The sequence below is a fragment of the Sus scrofa genome, chromosome 13 (assembly GCF_054392235.1).
Source record: "Sus scrofa isolate SSC_HxYL_T2T_F1_AM1 chromosome 13, Sscrofa_HxYL_maternal_Yorkshire_Landrace_v2.0, whole genome shotgun sequence".
NCBI classification, from domain to species: domain Eukaryota; kingdom Metazoa; phylum Chordata; class Mammalia; order Artiodactyla; family Suidae; genus Sus; species Sus scrofa.
The window spans coordinates 97,597,215-97,625,148 of record NC_139395.1 but is presented as its reverse complement, the minus strand read 5'-3'; the positions used below and the strand labels follow the sequence as shown (position 1 = coordinate 97,625,148).

At 39.0% G+C, this 27,934-nt stretch overlaps 1 protein-coding gene and 1 pseudogene across 30 annotated transcripts in view; one reads left to right on the top strand and one right to left on the bottom strand.

Annotated features, from left to right (window-relative positions):
* The window catches only part of TFDP2 (transcription factor Dp-2), a 189,478-nt gene that overhangs the window by 84,426 nt on the left and 77,118 nt on the right, over positions 1-27,934 (top strand). Inside the window, exon 1 of one of the 30 annotated variants that reach the window (XM_021069561.2) lies at positions 20,697-21,057. The exons of 28 other annotated variants lie outside the window; for them this stretch is intronic. The gene's annotated coding sequence lies outside the window, so the exon portion shown is untranslated. Of the gene's footprint in view, positions 1-20,696; positions 21,058-27,934 lie in introns of those variants that run through there. One more of the 30 variants, XM_021069565.2, reaches the window with a different exon arrangement.
* LOC100620366 (large ribosomal subunit protein eL20 pseudogene) lies at positions 16,426-16,940 on the bottom strand (annotated as a pseudogene).

Genomic DNA, 27,934 nt, shown 5'->3' with positions numbered 1-27,934 from the left:
AATTCCTATCTTTCTTAGGGAATTTTTGATTAACATGCAATTATTGACAAGACCAAAGGAATTTAAAGAAGTGTACCAGTAATCCAAGTCCCCCTTGTTATGCTAATTGATTTTAGTATTATTTGTGTGCTAACTTATTTTTCAGTTTATTTTGAGAGTGTCTCTGATAACTGGCCTATTATTTCATCAATTTATGTAAGTTTTATCATATATGCTTTATTGTGGAGGAAGTTGTAAATTTCTAGTTGGTTGCTACAGTGCTTAGGTTTAAATCTTACATCTTGACATTTTAATACGGATTAGAGCTTCCTTGAGAGAAAAATTACACTCTCCTTTTTACTATGTTCTATTCTATATGCTCAATAATATCAATAGGAGGAGTTCCTGTTGTGGCTCAGTGGTTAACAAATCCGACTAGGAACCATGAGGTTGCAGGTTTGATCCCTGGCCTTGCTCAGTGGGTTAAGGATCTGGTGTTGCCGTGAGCTGTGGTGTAGGTCGCAGACATGGCTTGGATCCCGCATTTCTGTGGCTGTGGTATGGGCCAGTGGCTACAGCTCTGATTAGACCCCTAGCCTGGAAACCTCCATGTGCTGCAGGAGCGGCCCAAGAAATGGCAAAAAAGCCAAAAAAAAAAAAAAAAGGAAAGAAATCAATAGGCATATTTCTGTTTATGTAAATTTTGTCGTGTGGTTGAAAGTTAAGGGAGGCGAGAGTAGCTAAGAAGCTGTTTCTTCCACTTATCTGAAATTCCCAGGTTGAACACATGCCAGAGAAAGGTAGGACCTTTTAGCTTCAAAATTTCAACTATGAGAAGCCTGGGTTTAGCTGGCAGCCAGCTAGTGGACCCAATTGAATCTCCTCTGTTATCCCCATAGTCAAATAGGTGAAAATACACAGTGAAGCAGAGTTACAAACAGAATCAGAAACTAGAAATACAAGTTGAAATATGCCAGGCATAAGGAGGATTTTCTATCAGTAAAAGTAAAGACAGATCCCCAAGACAAAATAGCAGGGACAGGCAGGAAAAAGGTCATTTTCTACCCATCTCTATTGCATACCTGCAATTTAAGGAAGTGGGGTCTTTGCCAACCAGAAACTTGGCAACTGCCCGCTGTGGTGTTGCAACTGCTATCTGCAGCATCCAGGACTCCTTTTCTCCCTCCCATTTCTCTTATCATTGCCTCTCTACTTCCCTTAGTGACCACAGTTCTGTAAAGGCGGGGGCAGAGGTGGACTGCTTGTGGTGCATGTTCAGATGTGAAGTGGGAAGGGGCAGAAGGAAGAAAATCCATGGAGTGGTATGCATTTTTTCAGGCCCTAGTTCAAATAAAAGTTTCTATTTTCAGATTTTCCTAGATTTACAAAGAGTAAAAAGAACAGTTTAATGAACTCCCTCGTACCAGTCACCAGCTTAAACTAGTCTTCGTTAGGCCCTCCTTTTGACTAGGGAAGAACTACATTCTGTTTTAAAGTAACTAGGATTACATTACCAGTTACATGCATCAAATAATGAGGCAGCAGGATCAGCAGAGTCTTCCTTAGCTCATCAAAGCTGTATAAATCAGGGGATCCTTAACCTCCAACCCATGAATTGACTTCAAGGCATGACAGGCTGAATCAGTGAGCAAAATTCTACATTCTGGAGAGACTATGTAATTTTAATGGGATCCTCAAAGAGATCCGTAATCTCCAAAATAGATGAGAGCCATAATAGTATGTGACCGCTTAATATGCTAGAAACTTGGCTAGGAGTTGTGTGAATCAGTCTTTTCTCCAACCTAAGAGTTAAAAGTCAAATAATACCCTGATAGACAGTAAAGAGGAGAGACTAGAATTTTCCTAATATTTTTCTTAGTAAACACCTCACCTGGATATTTTCTCAACGTTTAAATAATTGACAGCATTTTTAAAAAAGGCATTATGGCTCATTCAAAAATTCTGCAAATGAAAGAAGGAGATTTTATATATAAAGCACGGGAAAATCAGGCTTGGAAAAAATTGATAAAAGAAACAAGATAATATGATATGATATTTGCTTTCTTCTCACAGTTATTCTATGAATCTGAAATAGTATGTAAAAGATAGTGGATCAACATAGATGGAAGCCAGCTAAGATAACAGCAGAGAGTATAGTAATAATAGCTAAATATTTATTGAGTGCCAGCTCCTGTATCAAAACTCTTCACAAACTAACAGATTAAATAATTAAATGATTATTCCCAATAAAATTGGAGCAAATAGGTTAAATTACTTTCCTTAAGATTATACAACTAATCAGAGAGAGGTGTCAGATTTGAATCCAGGTAAACTGACTGCAAGGCCCTGGAACTACAGGAAATAAGGATGATGAGAAAGGATCTCGAATCATTCTTTGTACTTTCTTTTTTTATTTTTTTTTTTGTTTTTCTTTTTTTGGCTGCACCTGTGGCATGCGGAAGTTCCAAAAATCAAACCCACCCAAGCTGCTGCAGTGATGTAATGCTGTCTCTTTAACCCGCTGTATCACAAGAGAGCACTTTGTACTTTTATGCATTTTAAATTTTCCTCAAAATGCCTCAAAACTCATAAAGATAGTGAAAGTCAATGTACTGTTAAAATCCACATTGAGGAAGTCAAAAGATAGTCCATGGTGGAAATCATGTCATGATGTGGAACAGGGCCGGAGAAGGTCTTCTAGAATGCAGCGGTGGAAAAGGGTACAAAAGATGAAAACGATAGGTACAGAGGATAAAGATTCAGTACGTAGATAAGTAGTGTTCCTGAGTAAAGGAGAACATAGGAGAGAAGCAGTAATCACGGGTAAGCTGGAAGACAACATCTTTGAGCTCAAGAAGGACAAAAATTTACAGTTTAAAGGATTTCACTGATATATGGAAAACACTAGATGTATCCGGCTGAAAAATTTGAGGAGAATTAAAAAATATATTGTAAGCATCCAGGTAGGGGGTGAAAAGGAGACTGCTACAAAAAGCAGTCTGTTCACTACTAAATAGTGAAAGACAGTGGAACAATATTTATAGTATTATTAAGAAAAAGAAAATGTCTACGGTATGATTAGCCAAGGACAGAAGATAAAGGAAGTAATGATAAAGAGCAGCAAGAATAATAGAGAGTGACAGAATGTAAGACCACCTCATTGGTAATTAGAGTAACAGTGAATGCATTTATGTATATGTTCAAAAGACGGAGACACAGGTTGGGTCAAAAAACAATATCCAAGACTCCTACTACCTGATTTTGAGGCTTACTATAAAGCTACAGTAAGCAAGACCCTCATAGTGTTAGGGAAAGAATAGAAACAGATAAATGGAGCAGAATAGACCCCAGAAACAGACCTGTTTATATACACGAATATAGTCAACTAGTCTTTGACAAAGGAGGAAAGGCAATTGAGTGGTGAAAGGAATCTTGTCAACAAACGAGGCTGGAATAATTGAAATCCATACCCCTGTGCCCGTCTCCCCCACCCCCCACCCCCCGCCTGCCATCAAAAAAAAAATGAAGCTAGACACAGACTCTAAACTTTTCACAAAAATTAACTCAAAATGGATCATGGACCTAAATGTAAACATAAAAAGAGAAACTTTCAGAAGAAAAATGAGAGAAAATCTAGGTGATCTTGTGTGCGGCAATGATTTTTTTTAGATAAAACAGCGAAACAGGAGTTCCCGTTGTGATGCAGTGGTTAACGAATCTGACTAGGAACCATGAGGTTCGATCCATGGCCTTGCTCAGTGGGTTAAGGAGCCAGCGTTGCCGTGAGCTGTGGTGTAGGCTGCAGACACAGCTCAGATCCCGCGTTGCTGTGGCTCTGGTGTAGGCCAGTGGCTATGGCTCCGTTTAGACCCCTAGCCTGGGAACCTCCATATGCCGTGGGAGCGGCCCAAGAAATGGCAAAAAGACAAAAAAACCAAAAAACAAACAAACAAAAAAAACCCAGCAAAACACCTATTTAGCAAAGGACTTTGCAAAGTTAGCCAATTGCAAAGTTTAAGTGTAGTGCACAAAAGCCTGGCCTTGCTTCTAACACCAGATGTAAATTCAGGGTTCTCCAAAACCACCTTTTAGGTTTGCTAATTCTCTGGAAAGACTCACAGAATTCTTTGAAAGCTGTTATACTCATGGCTATGATTTATTATAGCTGAAGGATACAGTGTAAAATCAATCCAGTAAAAAGGCCCTTAGGGCAGAGTCCAGAAAATTAGCACACGTGGAGCTTCCAGTTGTCTTTCCCATGGAGTCACGGACAGTGTTACTTTCCCAGTATTGATACTCACATGGAGTATTGTCGGCCACAGAACTCATGTGAGCTTTGGTATCCAGAGTCTTTACTGGGGGCTGATCATGTCAACCTGACCAGCTACTCAGATGGCTGATTTAAGTCTCTAGTCCCTCAGAGGGGCGTGGGGAGTGTCAAGCTGCTACCATATAGTCCAGATACCCCCAGACTAAATCTTATTATTTATGACTTAAAGCCTCCATCCCAAATGACATGGCTACTATGTGACTGTTCATTTGCCCCCAGTTAAACTGAGACAGTTTTATCAGATGAGACTTTCCAAGGGTTTAGAGATTACTTCCCAGAAACTAAGGGCAAAAGCCAGACCTCTCTTTGGGCAAGATTAAATTCTTTCCTACCTAGATGTATCCAAAGTATAAAAAGAATGTAACAACAAGAATTAAACAACCACCCAATTAAAAAGTGGGCAAAAGATCTGAACAGACACTTCACCAAGGAATGTATACAGAAGGCATATAAGCATAACATACTTGATATGTTTTATAATTAAGGGATTGAAAATTAAAACAATAATAGTCTGTGCTACACACTTTTTGGAATTATCGAAATTCAAAAAGCTGACAATACCAAATTGTTGACAGGAATGCAGAGTAGCAGGGACTCTCCTTCATTGTTAGTGGGAATGCAAAATGGTGCACGCACTTTGGAAGGCAGTTTGGTAGTTCCTTACAAAGCTAAACAGCCTTCTAGAAGAAGTCCTTCTGTCTCCCATTGTCCTTTATATGTCTATTTACATGCTTAATTTCCCATATAATTTCTCATCTCTGCCACTCCCCCCACCAAATGAACACCTCATTCACATTTATCGCCAACACTGGGTACCTTACAAAGAATACCCCTTCTCCTCAAGCATCCATGGAATGTTTATAGAAAGTAACCGTACTAGAAAACAGAAAAATCTCAATATAGTGTTTAAAGCAGAAATTTGATTGGTCATTTTTTTTTATCTGGCCACAGTGCAATAAAATTTGGAATTAATGGAAGAAGTCCACTTGTCATTTCTTTCCCCAAAAAGCTGTTAAGTCAAGGCAGAAATCTAAACAAATGAATATTAACAATAAATGATAATTTTATATAAATGTACACATATACATGGGATACAGTCAAAATTGTATGTGTGCTTTTTAATTTTTTCTTTTTCTTTTTTTGGCTGCCTTTGGCTTATGGGATTCCTGGGCCAGGGATTAGATCTGAGCCACAGTTGCAACCTATGCCACAGGTATGGCAATGCTGGGCTTTAAGCCATTGTGCTGGGCTGGGGATGGAACCTGTTTCTCAGCTCTCCAGAGATGATGCTGATCCTGCTACCCTACAGCTGGAACTCCTTATTTGTGCTTTTTAAAAATGAAATGAAACAAGGTATTCACCTCCCCGCATTGGCCCAAGCTTGGCAAAAAGAAATTTATAATTAAAATAAAAACAAAATTGAACAAGATTAGAAGATTGAAAAGTGGTAAAACTGGATATCCTCTTGTGGTGCAGCAGGTTAAGAATCCGGTGTTGCCATAGCAGGTCGAAAAGTGGTAAAACTGAAAGATCCAGGTAGATGGACCATAATAAACTCTGGGAGGTCATTTAGCAAAATGTTGTAATATTAGGAACATTAGAGGAGTATTAGAAATATTAGAGGATTTTAAAAAAAATTTTAATAAATGTTCAGATTACCATATAATAGTTTTGTTGAAGAATTTGAAAGTACTGATAAAAAAAATTATTTGAAGGAAAATAAATTACCAAGACTGATTTTTTTTTTAAAGAGTAGAAAACTTCAAAAGTTTAATATGGTGGTAGAAATAGAAAATCTTGTCCAATAAAATAACTTTAAAAAAGACTCTATTCGTGACAGTTTTATGGACAAACTTTTTCCTGTTTCTATGAATAGATAATCCAGGCAATAAAGCATGCAAAGAATAAAAGCAAAGACTTCTCAGTACACAGAACAAAACTGATTTAACTCATAAATAAAACTTAACAGTACAGATAATTATAAGCCAATCACATAGCTGTAGAAGCAAAAAACCTTAAATATTAGCAAATAAAATTAACATTGTGTTCAGATGAACGAAGTAAGATTTGCCTGAAGAAAGTAAGGATGGTCAATTAAGAAATTACCAATAACATATTTACATAGGTAGATTAAAGAGGAACGATAGTTTTGTCTGAAATTCTTTTTTTTTGTTTTTTTAGGGCACCTTTGGCATATGGAGGTTCCCAGGGCAGGGGTGGAATCGGAGCCATAGCCACTGGCCTACACCATAGCCAGAGCAACACCAGATCCAAGCTACATCTGAGGCCTACACCGCAGCTTGTGGCAACACCATATGCTTAACCCACTGGGCAAGGCCAGGGATCAAACCGTTATCCTCATGAACACTAGTCAGGTTCTTAACCTCTTGAGCCACAATGGGAACTCCTGAAATACTTTTCAGGATCCATTTTAAAAATTTTGTTCATTTAGGAGTTCCCATTGTGGCGCAGTGGTTAACAAATCCGACTAAGAACCATGAGGACACGGGTTCGATCCCTGCCCTTGCTCAGTGGGTTAAGGATCCGGCATTGCCATGAGCTGTGGTGTAGGTCGCAGACACGGCTCGGATCCCGCATTGCTGTGGCTCTGGCGTAGGCCAGCAGCTACAGCTCCGATTCAACCCCTAGCCTGGGAACCTTCATATGCCATGGGAGCGGCCCAAGAAACGGCAAAATGACAAAATTTTGGTCACTTAAAAAAAAAATCTTGTGAACTAGAGATTAAAGATACTTTTAAATATAATTTTTAGTCTCTCATTTATTACTTTTGATAGCTTTTTTTGTGGATTATTTTGCATTATCTATGCCAACCAGCATTCTGTGGATAAATACCACTTGCATGTAATGTTTATCCCCCCCTTTTTTTTAGCTGTACCTGAGGCATGTGGAAGTTCCTGGGCCAGGATTGAACCTGTGCCACAGTTATTACCTGTGCCACGGATGTGGCAACATTGGACCTTTAACCTGTTGTACCATACAGGAGATTCCTGTATTATCATTTTTATCTATTACTGGATTAAGTTTGCTAACATTTTGCTAAGGTTTCTTTATTATGGTGGTAAAATACATATAACATAAAATTTACCCTTTTAACCATTTTCCAATGTATAATTTGATGGCTTTAAGTACAGTCATCTTGTGCACTAATCACCACTATTCAGCTCCAGAATTTTTTAGTCATTCAAAATGAAGCTCTACACATTCAATAATAATTCCCTGGAGTTCCCATCGTGGCTCAGTGGTTAACAAATCCGACTAGGAAACCATGAGGTTGCTGGTTCCATCCCTGGCCTTGCTCAGTGGGTTAAGGATCCGGCGTTGCTGTGAGCTGTGGCGTAGGTCACAGATGTGGCTCGGATACCATGTTCCTGTGGCTATGGCGGAGGCCAGCAGCTACAGCTCTGCTTCGACCCCTAGCCTGGAAACCTCCATATGCTGCAGGAGTGGCCCAAGAAAATGGCAAAAAGATCAATCAGTCAATCAATCAATCAATCCCTGTTCTCCTTTCTCTAGCCACTGGTAACTGTTGTTCTAGTTTTTGTCTCGGAATTTGACATTTCTAGGTACCTGATATAAGTGGAAATATACCTTATTTTTCTTTTTGGATCTGGCTGATTGCACTTAGTATATATTGTTTTCCAGGTTTATCAATGTTGTGGCATGTATCAGAACTGCATTCCTTTTTAAGGCTTGTTAAGGTTTTTTGTAACTGTGTTCATGAAGGATGTGGGTTTGAAATTTTCTTATAATTCATTTGTTTAGTCTCAGTATCAGGGTTGTGTTGGCCTTACCAAGAGTTTGTTTAATATCAGATTGTTTTATTGTAACTATTTAGTGGAAATTGCCAATGAAGCCATGTAGGCTTGGAGTTTTCCTTGTGAGGAGGTTTTAAACTGGGCATTCAATTTGTATAATAGGGAACTCAATTTCCATGACAGGTATAATAGGTATTGTCTCTTTTTCCTTGAGGGAGCTCTGGTAGTTTTTAATCTGTCAATGAATTTGAAAATGTGTTGTTCAGTTGCTAAATATTTGGAGATTTTCCAGAAATATTCTGTTATTGATTTCTAATTCAATTCTATTGTGATTAGAGAACATCTTTGGGGGATTATTTTAGTTGTTTCACAGCTTTGAAGTTTGCTTCAAGATCTGTTGTATGGCCTCTTAGTAAATGTTCCAAGTGCTCTGAAAAGAACTTGAATTTTGCTGATGCTGAGTGGAGTGTTCTATAAATATCAGTGATGTCAAGATGATTGCCAGTGTTGATCATATTTTCTATATCCTTTCTATCTGCTTGTTCTGCTTATTGCTAAGAGAGGAATGTTGGTTTCCAAGCATAATTTTTTTTCTATTTTTCCCATTTCTCTGTCAGTTTTTCCTGCATGTATTTTGAAACTCTTGTTGGACACATGCACATTTAGGATTGTTTTATTTTGTTCATTTGTTTGTGGTATTTTCTTTTATCATTATGCAATACCTACCTATATCCCTGGTTACATTCCTTGTTCTGGGAATCTAAGGACTTTAAAGGGCCTCTAGATAATTATATTTAATATAATTTGATATAGTTGAGTTTAAATCGGCCATACTGCTATTTTTTCCCCTCTCTGTCTCATCTATTTCCAGTTCTATTTCTTTCTTTTTCTTTACTTATTTTGGATAAAATAGATTTTTTTATGATTTTATTTTATTTATATTACTTTTTTTTTTTTTTTTTTTTTTTTTTTTTTGTCTTTTAGGGCTGCACCCGCCAGCATATGGAGTTTCCCAGGCTAGGGGTCCAGTTGGAACTGCAGCTGCTGGCCATAGCCACAGCAACAGCAACGTGGGATCCAAGCCGCATCTGCGACTTACACCACAGCTCACGGCAATGCTGGATCCTTAACCCACTGAGCGAGGCCAGGAATCGAACCTGCATCCTCATGGATACTAGTCAGATTCGTTTCCACTGCACCACAATGGGAACTCCCATTTTATTTATATTCTGCCTTTGCTTATTTGTTATACCTATTTGTAAGTTTTAGTTTTGTTGTAATTTTATTTTTCAAATGCCACATATAAGTGATAAGATACAGTATTTGTCTGATTTATTTCACAAACTGTAATACCTTCCTGGTCCATCCATGTTGTTGCAGATAGCAGAACTTCATTCTTTTTTATGGCTGAGTAGTATTTGTGTGTGTGTGTGTGTGTGTGTGTGTGTGTGTGTGTGTGACCTTTATCCACTCATCTCTTGATGAACATTTAGGTTGCTTCCATTGTCTTGGCTATTGTAAATAATGCTGGGATACATGTATCTTTTTGAATTGCTGTTTTCAATTTCTTTGGATGTATACCCAGGAGTGGAATTGCTGGATTGTAGGAGAGTTCTACTTTTAGAGGCTTTTTTTTTTTTTTTTAATGTTATGGCTGCACCTACAGCATGTGGACGTTCCTGGGCCAGCAACTGAATCCAAGCTGTAGCTTCAACCTGCGCCACAGCTGTGGCAGCACTGGATCCTTTAACCCACTCCTCTGGGCCAGGGAACAAACCCTGGCCTCCGCAATCACCTGAGCCACTGTAGTCATATTCTTAACCTGCTGGTCATAGCGGGAACTCCTATTTTTAGTATTTTGAAGAAACTTCATGCTGTTTTCCATAGTGGCTGTGCCAGTTTACATTCCCACTAGCAGTACACAAGGGTTTCCTTTTTTCCAGTTCCCATCCTCATTGGTTATTTGTGGTCTTTTTGATAACAGCCCTTCTGACAGGTGTGAGGTGATATCTGACTGTGTTTTGATTGCATTCCTCTGATGATTAGTGATGTCCAGTATCTTTCCATGTGCCTATTGGCCATCTGTATGTCTTCTTTGGGAAAATATCTATTCAGATCTTTTACCCATTTTTTGATTGGGTGTTTTACTTTTTTGATATTGAGTTGTATGAACTGCCTCTAATTTTAGATATTAACCCCTTATTAGTAATATCATTTGCAAATATTTTTTCTTATTCAGTAGGTTGTCTTTGTGTTTTGTCAGTGGTTTTCTTGGCTGTGTAAAACCTTTTAAGTTTAATTAGGTCCCACTTGTTTATCTTTACTTTTGTTTCCTTTGCTTAGGAGATAGATCCCAAAAATGTTACTACCATTTATGTCTAAGAGTGTTCTACCTAGGTTTTCTTCTAGGAGTTTTATGATTTCCAATCTTATATTTAGGTCTTTAATCCATTTTGAGTTTATTTTTTGTATGTGGTATAAGAAAATGTTCTAATTTCATTCTTTTACATGTAGTGGTCCAGTTATCCCAGCACCACTTAGTGAAGAAATTATCTTTTTCCCATTGTATATTCTTGCCTCCTTTGTTGTAGATTGTAGACCATAAGTGCATGAGTTTATTTCTGGGCTCTCTGTTCTGTTTCCTTGATATATATGTCTGTTTTTGTATCAGTAAAATACTGTCTTGATTACTATAGCTTTGTAGTATAGTCTGAAGTCAGGAAACATGATACCTTCATCTCTGTTCTTTTTCTTTTTCTTTTTTTCAAAATTGTTTGGGCTACTCAGAGTCTTTTAGAATTTTTTTGTTTTTGTTTTGTGAAAAATGCCATGAGTATTTTGATGGGAATTGCATTGGGGAATTGCATTGAATCTGTAGATTTCCTTGGGTAGTATGATCATTTTGAAAATATTAATTCTTCCAATCCATGATTATAGTATATCTTTCCATCTGTTTGTGTTTCAGTTTCTTTTGTCAGTGTCTTATAGTTTACCAAGTACAGATCTTTTACCTTCTTATTTAAGTTTATTCCTAGCCATTTTATCCTATTTGATGCAATGTCAAATGAGATTGTTTTCTTAATTTTCTCTCTTAGCTAATTATTAGTATAGAGAAATGCCACAGATTTCTGTATATTAATTTTTTTGGCTGTATCCACAGCATGCAGAAGTTCCTGGGCCAGGGATCAAACCCATGCCACAGTTGTAACCAGAGCCATGGCAGTGACAATGCTGGTTCCTTAACCCACTGAGCCACAAGGGAACTCCTAGGGTTTTCTATGTATAGTGTCAAGACATCTTCAAACAGTACCAGAATTTTACTTCTTCCTTTCTAATTTGGCTTCCTTTTATTTTTTTTCTTGTCTGATTGCTCTGGCTATGACTTCTAATACTATATTAAGTAGAAGTGGTGAGAGGGAGCATCTTCTCTTATTCCTGATCTTAGAGGAAAGGCTTTCAGCCTTTCACCTTTGAATATGATGTTATCTGTGGGTTTGTAGTGAGTGAGCTTTATTACACTGAAATATGTTCCCTTCATACCCACTTTGATGAGAGTTTTTATTATGAATGGGTGTTGAGCTTTGTCAGATGTTTTGTTGATGTTTTTTCTGCATCTGTTGAGATGACCATATGATTTTTATTCTTCAGTTTGCTAATGTTGTTTGCTTTAGGGTTTACACTGTACATCTTTAAGTTATCACAGGCTACTTTCAAAGAATGTTACACCATACTATGTATATTTCCTTTTCCTCTCTCCTCTTTTGTCCTATAGTTAGCATACATTTTATTTTTACATAGTTATAAAGCTCATAATACATCATTAGTGTCTTAGCTTAGACTTTATCTTTTCAAGTGATTAAGATTAAAGATAAGAAAAAAATTTCTTCCAGTCTAATAATGAGAAAGTTGAAATAGTTATCTTAAAGCCCCTGTCTTGATATTTTCAGTTTCTAGGTCATGTATGAGTCTGTTTCTATTTGGCTGCTTTATTTCTTGCAGTGTGGGTGTTCTTTTTTTTTTTTTTTTTGGTGCATTATTAAAATTTTAATTTAATGCCAGACATCTTGTATAGAAGAACAGCAGAGATTGAAGTAAACAGTATTTATACTGGGCCATAGGCACACTTGTACTTCTGTTAGGCCATTTGTTTGTGGGAATGAGTCAGTCAGTTAGGAGTTAATGTGGGTTTGGGCTTTGACGTTGCCATGATTATGTTCAGTGTACCTCAGAGGAAAAAAGCGGTTGAAAAATCTGGTCTTTAGAAAGCAGAAAAGATTGTGATTATTTCATGGTGGTTCTTACTAGGGTTTGTCTTATGGCCAGATCTCTTCAAGTTATGTGTGAATCCTATGCGTGTAGGATGGTTATAAGTTTTTATGAAAACAACAAAAAAATTACCTTTCAAAATATAATTTAATGAGAATCATGTTAAGTCACAAACAGTGCTGCTTCTATCTGTATTTTATAAGGTTATCTAGTAAGGAAGCAAAATATTCCTTATTTCAAAAAAGGCAAACTTGGAGTTCCATCGTGGCTTAGTGGTTAATGAAATCTAACTAGGATCCATGAGGATGAAGGTTCCATCCCTGGCCTTGATCAGTGGGTGAAGGATCCAAAGTTGCTGTGAGCTCTGGTGTAGGATTGCAGACGCAGCTCAGATTCTGTGTGGCTATGGCGTAGGCCAGCAGCTACAACTCTGATTCAGCCCCTAGTCTGGGAACTTCCATATGCCGTGGGTGCAGCCCTAAAAAGCAAAAAAAAAAAAAAAAAAAAAAAGGGCAAACTTGAAGTTTTGGCATTTTATAAATGCTCAGTGTTTCTGCAGAGGAAGGGGGAGGTGATCTGTGCCTGGTGGAGGCAGCATTACTCAGCAGACTTACTGGCAGTGAGCTGGTAATGAGGCCATGTGAGAGACTAAAGTGGTGTTTTTCTATCTTAGATACATATTGTAATCACCTGAGACCTTTTAGAACAATATGTCCCACCCTCAAAGGTTCCAGTGAAGTTGGTTTGAGACATGAACTGGACATAAGATTTTTAAGTTTCCCAGTTGATTCTAATGTGCAGCCATGGCTGAGGCTCATTCCTCTAAAGGCTCACAGAAATCCTGTGGGCTTTGTAAAGTCTGGAAGATTTGCATTAGCAGATGGAGGAAATATCAATGATATTTAACTTATGATCACTGCTGTGATATACAGAAAAAGTAATTGTTCGGTTATTTACTGAGAAACATAAAAGACAACACAACTCAATAAATGAAAGTTGTTCTGTATTCCTAGGAGAAAAAAATAAGTCTTTTAAAGGTGACAGTTCTTTTCAAAGCAAATAAAAATTATGTAATGCATTTCAATAAAATATTAGAGTTTTTAAAAGCCATAATGTTGCCTACCACCTAGATTTTGGTTTCTAATACTATTCTGCAATGAAAGAATCCAAGGCTATTTGGGAAAATAACTAATCTAGATTTGGACAGGAATATACAAAAACAACCTGCAGTGTCTCATAGTACCAGAAAGTAAGGAAATATTAAAAAAAAAAAAAAAAAAAAAAAAGCAAACATACCAGAGCAACACAGGAGCCAACCAGAAAAAGATCCCAGTGGCCAAAACTGGAGCACTTTGAGCAATAAAATAAATAACATAATGTTGGATTTTAACCTAAAGTATAAAATAAAAATATATAAGAACATGTTCATGTAAATGACTGAATAAATAAGTGGGGCATGAAGAAACAAGTTTCCCTGTACAGAATTTCAAAATATTTGCATAGTTTTCTCCCTCTTTAAGGAGGTAGAGCTTAAACCCTCCAACCCCTCCTTGGGTGTGAGCTACATTTATTGTAGTGCTTCCAAGAGAAACTTATGTAAATATGGGGTGAAGAAAAGCCAGCTTGTCCAGGACATCCTCAGAGTTAACTTTAGTTGTCATAGTCATTTTGAGAGCATGTGCCCTCAATATATGATGAGATCTTTCTTGCAGTAATATATAACTTTAGTCTAACAATGAGAAAAAGAAAAAAAAAGTATTGGAAAAACCCAGATTGAGTGGCTTTCTACAAAACACCTGACCAGGACTTCCCAAAACTTGTCCACCTTTTCATAAACAAGGCAGATCTGAGAAACTGCCACAGACCAGAGGCTTAGTAACCATGATCATTCAATATAATAAAGAAATAAGTAAATGTGAGTTCCCTTTGTGGCTCAGCAGTTACCAAACCTGACTAGAATCCATGAGGATTCAGGTTCGATCCCTGGCCTTGCCCAGTGGGTTAAGGATCTGGGGTTGCTGTGAGCTGTGGTGTAGGCCGGCAGCTACAGCTCCAATTCAACCTCTAGCCTGGGAATCTCCATATGCTGTGAGTGCGGCCCTAAAATAGCAAAGAAAAAAAAAAAGAAACAGAAAAGAAATAAGTAAATGAAATATTGGCATTACAAGAAAAAACAGGACAGCAGGATGGGAAATTCACAGAAGAAATGCAAATCCCTAATAAAAATACTAATATATATTCATTTAACCAGTAATCAAAGTGTAAATTTAAATGATAAAAGCCAGTATTTGCCAATCTTATTAGCAAAGTGATTTTTTTTGGTTAATTGTCACTTTAGGCAGAGGATAGTATGGGGATTCATAAAATGAAACAACCTCTTTGAAGGATAGTTTGCTCAGCACCCCTCAAAAGTCTTAAAAATATGCAACCCCTGACTCAGCATTTTCTCTTCTGTAGGTTTATCCTAATTAAAGAAAGATCTTCAGGAAGATTTGAGCAAATAATGTTTACCACAACATTGGTGATAAGAATGAAACATTGGAAGCGGTGTGATAAATAAACTGAGTCTATTGTGACGCTTTTGTATTCTGGCCTTCTATAGATATTATAATCTAAAAAATTTATTACGTTCAGAAAGTTAAACCAGCATGTAAAGTATGACTCCTGTCCCCCGTCTTCTTTTTTTGGAAAAAGAAAAATGTAGCATAGGAAAGGACTTGATATATGTGTATAAGACACTATAACTGTTTCTGGGTGTTGTAATTATAGATGATTTTAAATTTCTCATATGTGCTTTTCTAGTTTTTTTAAAATTGTGGCCGCATCGGCGGTACATGGAAGTTCTCAGGCCAGGGGTTGAATCTGAGCTGCAGTTGTGACCTACGTCACAGCTGTGACAACACCAGATCTTTTAACCCACTGTGCCACAGAAGGAACTCCTGTGCTTTTCTGTATTTTGTAATTTTTCTAAAATGTTCATGTGCAGTATTTTGGGCATCATGTAAAAGCTCTTTAAAAACAAAATCTTCTTCCTATTTGAAATTAACAAAGACTTTCTTAAAGTTGTGACCTGTGTCAGCAAAGGTAAGAAACATTGGTATCTTCGTTTTATATCCACTTTTTCTTAACTCTGTTTATTCTTACTTTCTTATCTACTTCAGTTAGGAGCATGAATCAGCACAAGCACTCAGGGCAGATTAGTAATACATATTGAACTCCTTAAAGAAATTTGTATTTTTTGGAGTTCCCTGTCGTGGCTCAGTGGTTAACGAATCTGACTAGGAACTATGAGGTTGCGGGTTCGATCCCTGGCCTTGCTCAGTGGGTTAAGGATCTGGCGTGTGAGCTGTGGTGTAGGTCGAAGACGTGGCTCGGATCTGGCGTTGCTGTGGCTCTGATGGAGGCCAGCAGCTACAGCTCCGATTTGACCCCTAGCCTGGGAACCTCCATATGCCTCGGGTACGGCTCTAGAAATGGCAAAAGACAAAAAAAAAACCCAAAAAAACAACGAAATTTGTATTTTTTCACCTACTAGAAACTCTTCTGGGATTGTGCATTAGAAAAGGCTAAGAAATTATTGCATGTAGAAGTGCTTATTATATAATTGTTTATAATGGCAGAATATGGAGACTGTAAATATCCATTGATAGGGAAATAAAATATGACAGTGGAGTAATTAATGCATTCATGATTATGTTTAGAGCATATTTATTGAGGTCTGATAATGCTCATGTTCCTTTTTAGTCTTCTGCTCACAGTGGCATTCATGATCCTTATTCTTTTTTTCTAAATATATATTAGAGTACAAAAAAATTATTGATAGGATATCTTTTTTTTTCTTTTTTTTTGGCTACACCCATGGCAGAGAGCAAATGTAATGTTTCACTTTATAGGCGAGGAAGTAGGAGCTTGAAAGTGTTAATAAATAAGATGCCCAACCAGAGGGGCTGGGCAGAGGAAGTGGGTTGGATGGGGAATTTGGGGTTGGTAGAGGCAAACTGTTACATTAATTAATTCTTTGGTTTTCCTAAAAAGTTTTATTTGGTCAGACCTAGGGATGGGGAGGGCCAGCATCTAAATGAAGATGTTGGACCTCTTGGTGGTGAAGCGTGGCTTGTGCTGGCGATGGAGGACCCTGGTAGAGGGAACTTGATCTTGGAGTCGTGGAACTGCTTGATTGCTGGTTGGCAGCAGTTGCTGGCTGTGATCTCCTCCATCTTCATGACCTGGATGGAGTGGGCCCCGGGCCCAGAGCCGGGTGCCCATGTCTCGGTAGCACTGGGTGATGGCGCTAGCCCTGGTCAGGCCCCGGCACTGCCGGTATATATGGTGGGTGTTGCTGCAGGAGTCATAGTGCAACCAGATGCCCAAGTTCTCCCACCGCAGGGGAGACGTCTCAAACACCTGTCCATAGCAGACTATTTCTCCTGAAGACTTCATCTTCTTCAGCTGAAACACAAAGTACCAGAAGCAGGGCCTGGCAACAACGTGATTAGGCGGAGAGATTCGAATGTGATAGAGAGGTGGCACGCTGGCATGTGGGGGGTGGGCAGGCAGTGCCCCACCGCCTTGTACTCTCACACCATGCCCGAGGCTGTTCTCTCCGTGTTCGCTGCCACCCACAAAAAGACCAGACTATTACATTTAGAATGGATAAGCAATGAGGTCCTACCGTTCAGCACAGGGAACTATATCCAGTCTCTTGGGATAGACCATGATGGAAGATAGTATGAGAAAATGAATGTATATATATGTATGACTGGGTCACTATGCGGTATAGCAGAAATTGACTCAACACTGTAAATCACCGATTCCCTAATGAAAAATAAATAAATAAAATAACAATCTAAAAAACAAAACTAGCAAAGGAACAAAATGAAAACAGACTCATAAATAGGACAAAAACATAGATGGAAAAGGAGGGGTGTGTGTGTGTGTGTGTGAAATATTGGTCCTGATTCCTTCTCCATGTACTTTGCTTTAGCCCCAGGTAAGAAAATAACAAGTGGGTTGCTTCTACTATTTTTTTGAAAATAACCCAAGCTAGTAAATTCCTTTTTTCCCCCAAACCCTCCCTTATGTGTATTTTATTTGTCGTCCTCAGTTTCCGTTTATTTGCTTTACTTTTACTTGTGGGTGTCATATGAGTATTTTCACAGTTCTGTTCTCACATAGAATGCTCTTCTCTCTGCTTTTACTGTAGCTAACACCTCCTCATTTTCCAGGTTTTAGCTTAAATATCACTCCTCTCAGAAATCTTCCTGGACCACTTTATCTGAAAGACTGTGCAAGTAATACCCCTTCCCAGCTCTGTAATGCCCACTAGTTTCTTTCATAGCAATGAAGACAATTGATATTTTTGTACGTGTTTACTTGTTTATAGTGCTTCCTCTGTTAGACTGTGACTTCCTGAGGCTGGGATTATATCTTTTCCTTCACCAGTGTATTTTTAGGTCCCCTTCTTATGGTTGGTATGTTTTTAACAGTTAGTAAATATGAATAGATTGAATGAACAAACTTAATTTTTATAGCTTTGACAACAAACAGCTCATTAAGAATTTATCGTGTTATTTAGGTGAGTTGTTTTAACGGTGAGTTGTTTTAACGGAGATTGTACCAATGTTATTCTTATAGCACATACTCATTTATCTTAGCTATGCTAGTCTTGATATTTTAGTGTATTTTATGTAGGAATTTAAAGGAAGGAAGTTAGGTTAGACTCAGGAGGTAATAGAAGCCCTTAGAGTAGAGGTGGAACTACTGCTGGTGCTGAGAAATGGGTAGACTTTGAAGAGGCAAAGAAGAGGGAAAAGCCACTTTGGACAAGACTGTTTTATACTTTTTAAAAATAGACTTTATTTTTTATTTATTTCTTTTTGTCTTTTTAGGGCTACACCCGTGGCATATGGAAGTTCCCAGGCTAGGGGTTGAGTTGGAGCTGTAGTTGCCGGCCTACACCACACCCACAGCAATGCAGGATCTTTAATCCACTGAGCGAAGCCAAGGATTAAACCTGCATCCTTATGGCTGCTAGTCAGATTCATTTCTGCTGAGCCACGACAAGAACTCCTAGACTTTATTTTTCTAAGTAAAGTTTTAAGTGCATAGCAGAATTAAGCAAAAGATACAGATACTTCCCATATACCCTCTATCCCCAATCCTACATGCATTTTGTTTTAAAACTGTGGTAAAATACACATGAAATTCACCGTCTTGGCCATTGTTAAGTATGCCTTTCTGTGGTACTGAATATACTCATAATGTTGTCCAACCATCAAGCCATACATCCCTGTCTCTTGTTTCATCTTGTGAAAATGAAACTCTGTGCCTATTAAACAGTAACTCCCCATATCTTCCTCTTCCTAGACTCTGCTAACCACTGTTTCATTTTCTATCTCTAGGCTATTGATCATTCTAAGTACTTCATATAAGTAGAATCATACAGTATTTGCCGTTTTGTGACTGGCTTTTTTCACTCAGCACAATGTCCTTATGGTTCATCCATGTTGTAGTGTGTCAGAATTTCCTTCCTTTTTAAGGATGAATACTATTCCATTGTATGTATATATCACATTTTTCTTATCAGGGGACAAATGGGTTGCTTTCATTTGTAGCCACTGTGAATAAGGCTGCTGTGATTACGGGAGTACAGATGTCTCTTCAAGATTCTGCTTTTACTTCTTTGAGGTGTCTACCTAGAAGTGGAATTGACCCAGCAGGATCGTATGATAATTCTATTTTTAATATTTTAAGCAATCAAAGTCCCAGTTTATACAATAGCAGTACCATTTTGCATTCCCACCAGTAGTTATACAAGGGTTCTGATTTCTTTACAACTTCACTAACACTTGTTGCTTGCTGTTTTGGGGGTTTGTTTATTTGTCTTTTTAGGGCTGCACCCATGGCATATGGAGGTTCCCAGGCTAGGGGTCAAATTGGAGCTACAGCTGCCAGTCTACACGACAGCCACAGTAACACCAGATCCAAGGTGCATGTGCCACCTACATCACAGTTCACGGCAATGCCAGATCCTTAACCCACTGAGTAAGGCCAGGGATCGAACCCACGGCCTCACGGATACTAGTTGGGTTTGTTAACCACTGAACCACGATGGGAACTCCGTGTTTGTTTGTTTGTTTTTTATAATAACCACCCTAATTGGTGTGAGGTGATATCTCAGTGTAATTTTGATTTGCATTTCCTTAATGATTAGCAATGTTGAATATCTTTTCATGTGCGTATTGGACATCTGTATATCTTATTTTGAAAAATATCTATTTAAGTCCTTTGCCTACTTTTAATTAGGTTATTTGGCTTTGTTGTTGTTGTTGTTGTTGAGTTTTAGATTTTTTTTAATATGTCCTGGATAGTAATCCCTTATCAGGTATGTGATTTGTATGTGACAATTCACTTTTTGCTTGATGCTTTCAAGATCCTCTCTGTCTTTGTCTTTTTCGGGTTTGATTATAATGCATCTCTTTGAGTTCATCTTACCCTGGGTTTGTTGAGCTTCTTGATATTAATATTTATGTCATCTATTAAATTGAGGAAGTCTTCAGTCATTATTTCTTCAAATATTCTCCCTTTTTCTGTCTTCTCCTTTTGGGAGTCCCCCAGGTCCCTTCCAGGTCCCTTAGTCTCTGTTCACTTTTTTCCTTCTTTTTTTAGCTTGCTCATTTCCATTGTTCTGTGTTCAAGTTGTCGATTTCTTTTTTCATTTCAGTTATTTTACTTTTTAGCTCCAGAATTTCTTTTTGGTTCCTTTTTAGGTTTTCTTTCTCTTTATTGATATTTCCATTTTGTTGTATCATTTTCTTGACTTTCTCCACATCTTCCTTTAGTTCTTTGAGCATCTTTAAGAGAGAGTTGTTTTAAAGTCTTTGTCTAATATATCTGCCATCAGGACTTTCTCAGGGACTGTTTCTACTGTTTTATTTTTTTCCCCTTGAATTGGTCGTAATTTCCTGTTCTTGGTATGTCTTGTGATAGTTTTTACTGTTGAAAAACTGGTTGTTTGAATTTAATAATGTAGTAACTGTGGAAGTTGGAATTTCCCTCTTCCCCAAGGTTTACTCTTTATTAGTTTTGTTCATTTTTTAAAAAATTGTCTTGGGCTGTCTCTGTGCCAGGGATAGCCCTAGGTGTAAACTTAAGGTCTTCTCAGGTCTTTTCTGAGCCTTTCCCTGGCTGTGTGTAGTTACTTTCTAATTTTTCCCACATATGCAGTTGTTTTTAAGTGTCCTGGTCTTTAATGTGTGGTTCCCTAAGGGGTAAATGGAGAAAAATGAAGGGTGGGAAAGACACTAGTCCTTTAAATCCTCCAAAATTCACTTCAGCCAAAGTGGGGGTGGGGGTGGGGGACCGTGGGGAGACAGAGCAACAATGGCTGCCCACTTTTTCTGCACTTCTGCAAGCAGAAGCAGCAGTCCCCGGTCAGAACACAGATGCCTGGTATTTGGATGTTTTTGTACATCCTGGACCCCATATCCTGTGTACAAACTGCTCCGGGAACATGTGCACAGCTGCCTGCCACATGGCTGCTGTTGGGGGAGGGGTAGCTGCTACTGCACCACCAGCTATAAGTTGACAAAAATTAGTTGCAATTTACCATCCAAGCCTTCCCCTGCAAGTTGCAGGACTTCGTTAGACTCCAGAGATTCAAAATAGTTACATGAGACGGATTCTGCCAGTGCAGTTGTTGCCCAGGTAAGAAGACAGATTCTTAGCGCTTCCTATTCTGCTGTCTTTTTAGAATCCTCTTTCCTACAAAAGTTTTTAGGGCGGGACTGCAGGAATATCTTTGGCGTGTCTGGGAAACCATTACAGAAAATTGTAGATTACTATTGGAGAAAGAAGCTAGTTTCTAATCATTAAGAGCTTGGAAAATCAAAGTAGATAAAATTTTTCTGCTGTAAGTGGAGTTCTTTTAACAGATGGGAAGCTACTGAAGGTATTTGATCAGTAAAGGACACTTGTTCATCCACTTATTTGTTTAGCAGATATTGTTTGAATACACACTGTGTGCAATATGGTTTTCCAGACAGAAAGGGTGCAAGGATGAAATAGGAGGAATGGAGAGCCAAAAACCTGTTGTGGAGGAATTCACACGCTACTGGAAGTGACAGACCTGCAAGTTATTACAAAGGAATATAATATATGTTATAATAAATGTATGTCCACAATGTTGTGGGAACTTAAAATAGGACCACGCCTGCTTTGGAGAATTGGGAATATCTTAACTGAAGGGGTGACATTTTATGGTCTGGGGAGAGGAGGACTGATTTACCAGGTGAAGAATATTAAGACCTTAACAATAAGGTTATGAGCTGTTCACGGAATGGTAAATAATCCTTGCCTCTGGAGTTGTGGGAAATAAACCTAGAACAACAATGTGGGATCCAGTTATTAAGGGCCTAATGTGATCTCTTTGACGAGGGAACCATCAAGGATTGTTAGGCAGGGGACTGAGATGGTTTTCTTTCTTTTTTTTCTCATCTGGAGTAGTTGATGTGGCATTAATGAACTAATACATGACATAGAGAACAATACCACATTTTAGTAAGCCTTTTGATTATATCTGCTTGTTGAATTTATATCTGTAATTAATGCCCATAGTCACTAAGTATGTGGACTTTGAGAAGTTAAGAATTGAATTAGGATCATAGTTCTGCTGCTTTGTAGCGTTTATGCAAGTAATTTGATATGGCGAGCCTCCATTTTCTTATCTGAATAATGGGGCTTCTGAGTAGTTTCTGGGCATTACCAGTTACTGGCAAGTGATGAGATTTCTGTTGGATGGGAAAGAAGTCAAAGGAGATGTCCCCCACCCCCCCAACATAATATAGTCGTGTATACGCTCAATATTGAGCGGAGGTAGGCTTTCAGGTGGACTTGGGAGTCAGCCATTAAAAAGGTGTACATTTAATCTAAAAGAGATAGTTAGTGCTAAATAGTTTTTGTATGCTATGCTTTAAGATTTGGAGAAGGGGACTTTTGAAGGTTTTTAAGCAGGAATCCATGTGACTGAGTTTTTCCAAGCAGCTTCAGGGTAATTATTAATAGTGTGCCCCCTTTAACTCTCAATGGTTAACCCAGTTTGGATAATAAATTATGTGGTCTGGCTACAGCTCCGATTCGACCCCTAGCCTGGGAACCTCCATATGTCGCGGGAGCGGCCCTAGAAAAGGCAAAAAGACAAAAGAAAAAAAATAAATAAGTAAAAATAAATTATGTGGCCAGTCACCTTCCAAAACAAAAATATAGTAAGAACAAAGGGCTCTGGTTGAGCCATTTAGATTACAAATATGGAGGAAAAAAAATAAAGGAATCAGCCCAGAGCGTTGGGAGTAAAACAGAGAAGAAACAGTCTTTATAAAAGACAAGAGAGGATAGTTTTTTTTGTTTGTCTTTCTTTTGTCTTTTTAGGGCCGCACCTGAGGCATATGGAGGTTCCCAGGCTAGGAGTCGAATTGGAGCCGCAGCTACCAGCCTACACCACAGCCACAGCCACAGCCACAGCAATGCAGTATCTGCACCATGTCTGCAAATCTGCGACCTACCTCACAGTTCACAGCAATGTTGGATCCTTAACCCATTGAACAAGGCCAGGGATCAAACCTGCGTCCTCATGCTTGTTCAGTTCATTTCTGCTGAGCTACGACAGGAACTCCAAGAGAGGATAGTTTTAATAAATAGTATTAAGCAGGCAAGATTTGTGAGATCAACAGGGTCAGACTAGCAAGGTTCGGGAGCATACACATACGTTTGATTCATCAAGGTAGAGCTCCTTTTCTACTTCAGACAGTGCGGTTTCATATGAGCACTTGGAGAGAAGCCAAATTGGGTAGTTTCTTTGAGGATAAGGACCATGCCTTTTATTTTTATATCCCTAGTGCCTAGCACAGTAGTTATCATGTAGGAGGTACTTGGTGCATTTTTGAAGAATTGAAATATAATTAATAGTTGGTGAAAAAGATGAGTTAGTAGCTATAGATATCACACTGAAAAAAAAATTGGCGGAATGGAAAGGAGGAGGTTTTTAGTTTGGCAGCAGTTACAGAGGAAAAATCTTTGCATTTAAATGTTGAGATGAACTCAGCAGAGAGGGAAAAATTAAAGTTTCTGAAGAGGGAAGGAAGTTTGAAAGCTGAAGTCCTTGCTGCTTGGGTAAGAATCTATTGCAACGTGAACAGTGTGGCCTTCAAGAGGTAACACCCCCTCACCTCCCTCGCCCCAACCTTTGATGATGTAGGAATATTCTAATGAAAAGAGACAGTCTTTGGAGTCAGAAAACCTAGAGCTAAATCTTGACTTTACCTTTTACTAGATCACTGGCATATCATGTATTCTTTTAGGTTTAAATGACTCAGCTAGAGATTTAGTGACCAACTGTAGGATGCCTAGAAACTCATCCGCCGCCCATGTCTTCCTCATCTTCCAGCTACTACATTTTATGATTATGTCCTTCTGGCCACAGTCGATTGTCCCAGCCCATTATTGCTCTGAGGACATTTCACTGGCCAGGATGAGCACCTGACCCACATGCAACCAGTGCTTGTCTTCCTGGTGTTTTTAAGGCCCAGGGTGCGAGAGGATTAATGGAATCTATAAGCCAGAAAACTTGTGACACATCAGGGCTGTGTTTCCCACCCGCTGAAGAATGCTGATCTGTGGTGAAAGAGAATGATGCTGACATGAGAGAAAATCAGAGGCAAAGGAAAGGAGTCAGACAGAGCCACCTGGTCCCAGCAACCTCGCAGTTCCTGAGCCCTTGCTGCATCCCTGACCCTCCTAATTTGGTTCTCTAACCCTTTCTTGCATCCAGTGAGCCAGTTGAGCTGACTCAGTTCTTTTCAAATCAGACTCGTTTGAGTTGAGTTTCTTTACCTTATAATTCAACTCATACCTGAATTTGGATGAATTGCTCTGACTCTGGTGACCATCCTTTCCTTCACTAGAACTTAAGTCTTTCTCAAGGGCTAAAGTCTTACGTCTAAGGCTCCATCCCTTCCTAACTTGTGAGGGCTTTAGGGAACCATTTCTGAGCTGTCAACTTTGGTTTTTACCCCTTTCATAGGTCCTTCTCTGAGGTACTGGCAAATGCCTCTCTCCTCCTCTAAAGCCTTCAACTTGATTCTTTGGGCTCCACTAATTCCATTTTGACTAAAGCATGCATAGGAATATGGTAGAAGACAAAATTAGAAGGTTGAAGTTAGGGGCCTGATTGAGGAAAATTGGCACTTCAGTCTTATGTAGTTTGCTGTTATTGTCTGGACCAGAGAGCTCTAACAGAACTTTCTGTGATAATGGAAATGCTCTGTTTCTGCAAGCTGTTAACCACAAACATGTATCTGCCACGACTGGGAAATTGAATATTTATTTATTTATTTATGCAATTATTTATTTATGTATTTATTTTGTCTTTGTAGGACTGCTCCTGCAGCACATGGAGATTCCCAGGCTAGGGGTTGAATCAGAGCTGTAGCTGCTGACCTGTACCAGATCCAAGCTGCGTCTTCGACCTACACCGCAGCTCATGGCAACATGGGATCCTTAACCAGCTGAGGGATCGAACCTGCGTCTTCCTGGTTCCTAGTCAGATTCATTTCTGCTGAGCCTCGACAGGAACTCCTTATTTATTTTTTAAAATATTTTTTGGGCTGGGCCTGCAGCAAGCAGAAGTTCCCAGACCATAGCAGTGACAATGTGTCCCAGCAGTGACGATGCCAAATACCTGACTGCCGGGGAACTCCTGAATTTTTTTTTTTTTTTTGTCTTTTTTGTTGTTGTTGTTGTTGTTGTTGCTATTTCTTGGGCCGCTCCCGCGGCATATGGAGGTTCCCAGGCTAGGGGTTGAATCGGAGCTGTAGCCACCGGCCTACGCCAGAGCCACAGCAACGCGGGATCCAAGCCGCGTCTGCAACCTACACCACAGCTCACGGCAACGCCGGATCGTTAACCCACTGAGCAAGGGCAGGGACCGAACCCGCGACCTCATGGTTCCTAGTCGGATTCGTTAACCACTGCGCCATGACGGGAACTCCCCTGAATTTTTAATTTCATTTAACTTTAATCCGTGTAAATAAGGCTACCACTGTTGATAATGTAGCTCTAGACATCAGGAGGTCATCAAAAGTTATATTTCTTATTTCTTTTGTTTTGATGTATGTTTTAGGAAAAAAAACCTGGAAATAGTGTGGGCATTTGACTCTTTCTTGAGTCAAGAATAGAAAATCACTATTTATTTGCGATGATGCTGTCTTTAACAAGGACGCAGAACATAGGAGGGTGAGCTAATTTGGGACAGTAGATGTGGAGTTAAGTCCTGAAGAAGTTGCTTGACAAAATGGGATGTCCAATAGGGCGCTGCAAATAAGAGTTAAGAATTGAGGAGTTCCCGTTGTGGCACAGCGGAAACGAATCCGATTAGGAACCATGAGGTCTCAGGTTCAATCCCTGGCCTTGCTCAGTGGGTTAAGGATCCAGCGTTGCTGTGAGCTGTGGTGTAGGTTGCAGACACGGCTCAGATCTGGTGTTGCTGTGGTGTAGGCTGGCAGCTACAGCTCCAATTTGATCCCTAAACTGGGAACCTCCACATGCCATAGGCCCGACCCTGAAGCAAAAAAAAAAGAAAAAAAAGAAAAAGAAAAAAGACTTTAAGAGTTGAGCAGAACAGAGGAGGCTAAGACCGGGAGTATGTTTTGTTGTCATCTGCATAAAGGTGATTAAAGCCATAGAGATGGCTAATGTTCTACAAAGAAGGAATATAAATCTTGGAGAAAGGAGCATCAAGGGCACATAACCTTGAAAAATGCCTACATTGGAAAGGTAGAGGGGTTCCTGTTGTGATGAGTGGGTTTAGACTTTGACTGTAATGGCTTGGGTCTCTGGAGGCACAGGTTTGATCCCTCGCCCCACACAGTGGGTTAAAGTGTCCGGCATTGCTCCAGCTGCGGCTTAGATTTGATCCCTGGCCATCCATGTGGCACAAGAGTGGCCATAAAATTAAAAAAAAAAAAAGTATGAAGGTGAAGTTACTATATGATATTTCTAAGAAACCAGCACTTATCCATGTGACTGATAGCAGAAATCCTTTGCTTTGGCGTAGTCCTCATCACAGAGATTAGACATTTTACTTGAAAATGTGAATACAGATATATGATATGGATCTGACAGATAGTTATATTTAGCAGGCATGGGGCAAGTAGAAACTATCATTGTGCCATCATAGTATCATTTCTGCCTATAGAATCATAATATATCTGTAAAATGTGGTTAATCTTTGGTCCAGTTGCCAATAAACATAGCAAACTCTAGCTCAAATAAATTAGCTTACAAACCGGGCAAGCAAACGCCTAGCCCCCTTTGGTATTTTCCAGATCATCAGTGCTTGCCAATGATATGATGCTTAAGTGGATTTTTGTATCCAAGATTAAGGAGAAATTGTTTGCGAGAACGTACATAAGATGCGTTTTATTATGCAGTGGGAAGACTCATGAATTTCCCCACAATGAAGGCATACAGAAGGTAGTGATTAAGCTGCCTGCCAAGAAAGGCTTAATAGATTGAAGGGCAGTGTGAATAAGGAATTTGGGAGTTGAGAGGGGGGCGCTGGCAAGGAAGACAAGCAGGGAGAAAGAAACAGAAGACTAGAGAAAGGCTTAATGTCAGGTCTCTGGGGTAAGACAGTAGGGAGCAAGGCACTTTGCTGCCTAGCTCAGTGCCTGAATCATAGTAGGTGCTCAGAAAGTATTTGTGGAAGGAAAGATGAATGATGGTTAGGGAGAAGAAACATTGCTCCTACAGGGCTGATGGAATCAACTTCGGCCCCATGTTATTTTATCCATTACCTGACCTCAGTCATCACAATGTCTTCCTGATCTTGGGTTGCTGTTAATTTATTGTAGAATATATACTAAGTGTGTGACTATTTCAGGTAAAAGATTTGAACATGCAAATCACCATCCAGCCCTGGGTGGGGGTGAGGGAGGGATGCTCTGCTATTTAGAAGTAGGGTGAGGGTACCTTATCCTTTTGTTTTAAGACTGTAACAAGTAGGTATGACATATAAACCTGAATATCCTGGCCTTGGGTGGCATGGGTGATCACTTCTGGGTATTCTCACAGGTTAGGGGTGTGTACTTATTTCCTCTGTATGGTTTCTGGTAAGGCGATTAAGAATGGTGAGAAGCAGGACGGGGAGGTTGAAGTTATTTCCAGATAGGAGTATTTAAACAGATATCAGCACATTAGACTTTAATACACAAAACTGAATGGATGCTGTTTAATTTTAAAGTTTTTTTTTTTTTTTTTAACTCAAAACTCCTCTGAAATCTGATGGTCCACAAAACCTTAGTGTATAGAATTTTAACTGATTCCTTTACGTGAATGTTATGGTGACCTGATATCTAATATTGAAAACAGATTTTAGAGTCTGAAAAATACAGGGCTGCATAGGTTGTATTTTAAATTTTAAGCTAAAATGTACTTGCAGCTCAATTTAATTTACACCCTAGGCTGTATCATTTTTTACATATCTCTGTGTGTATATAAATGTAATATGTGGTACATAGTCTGTTTAAAA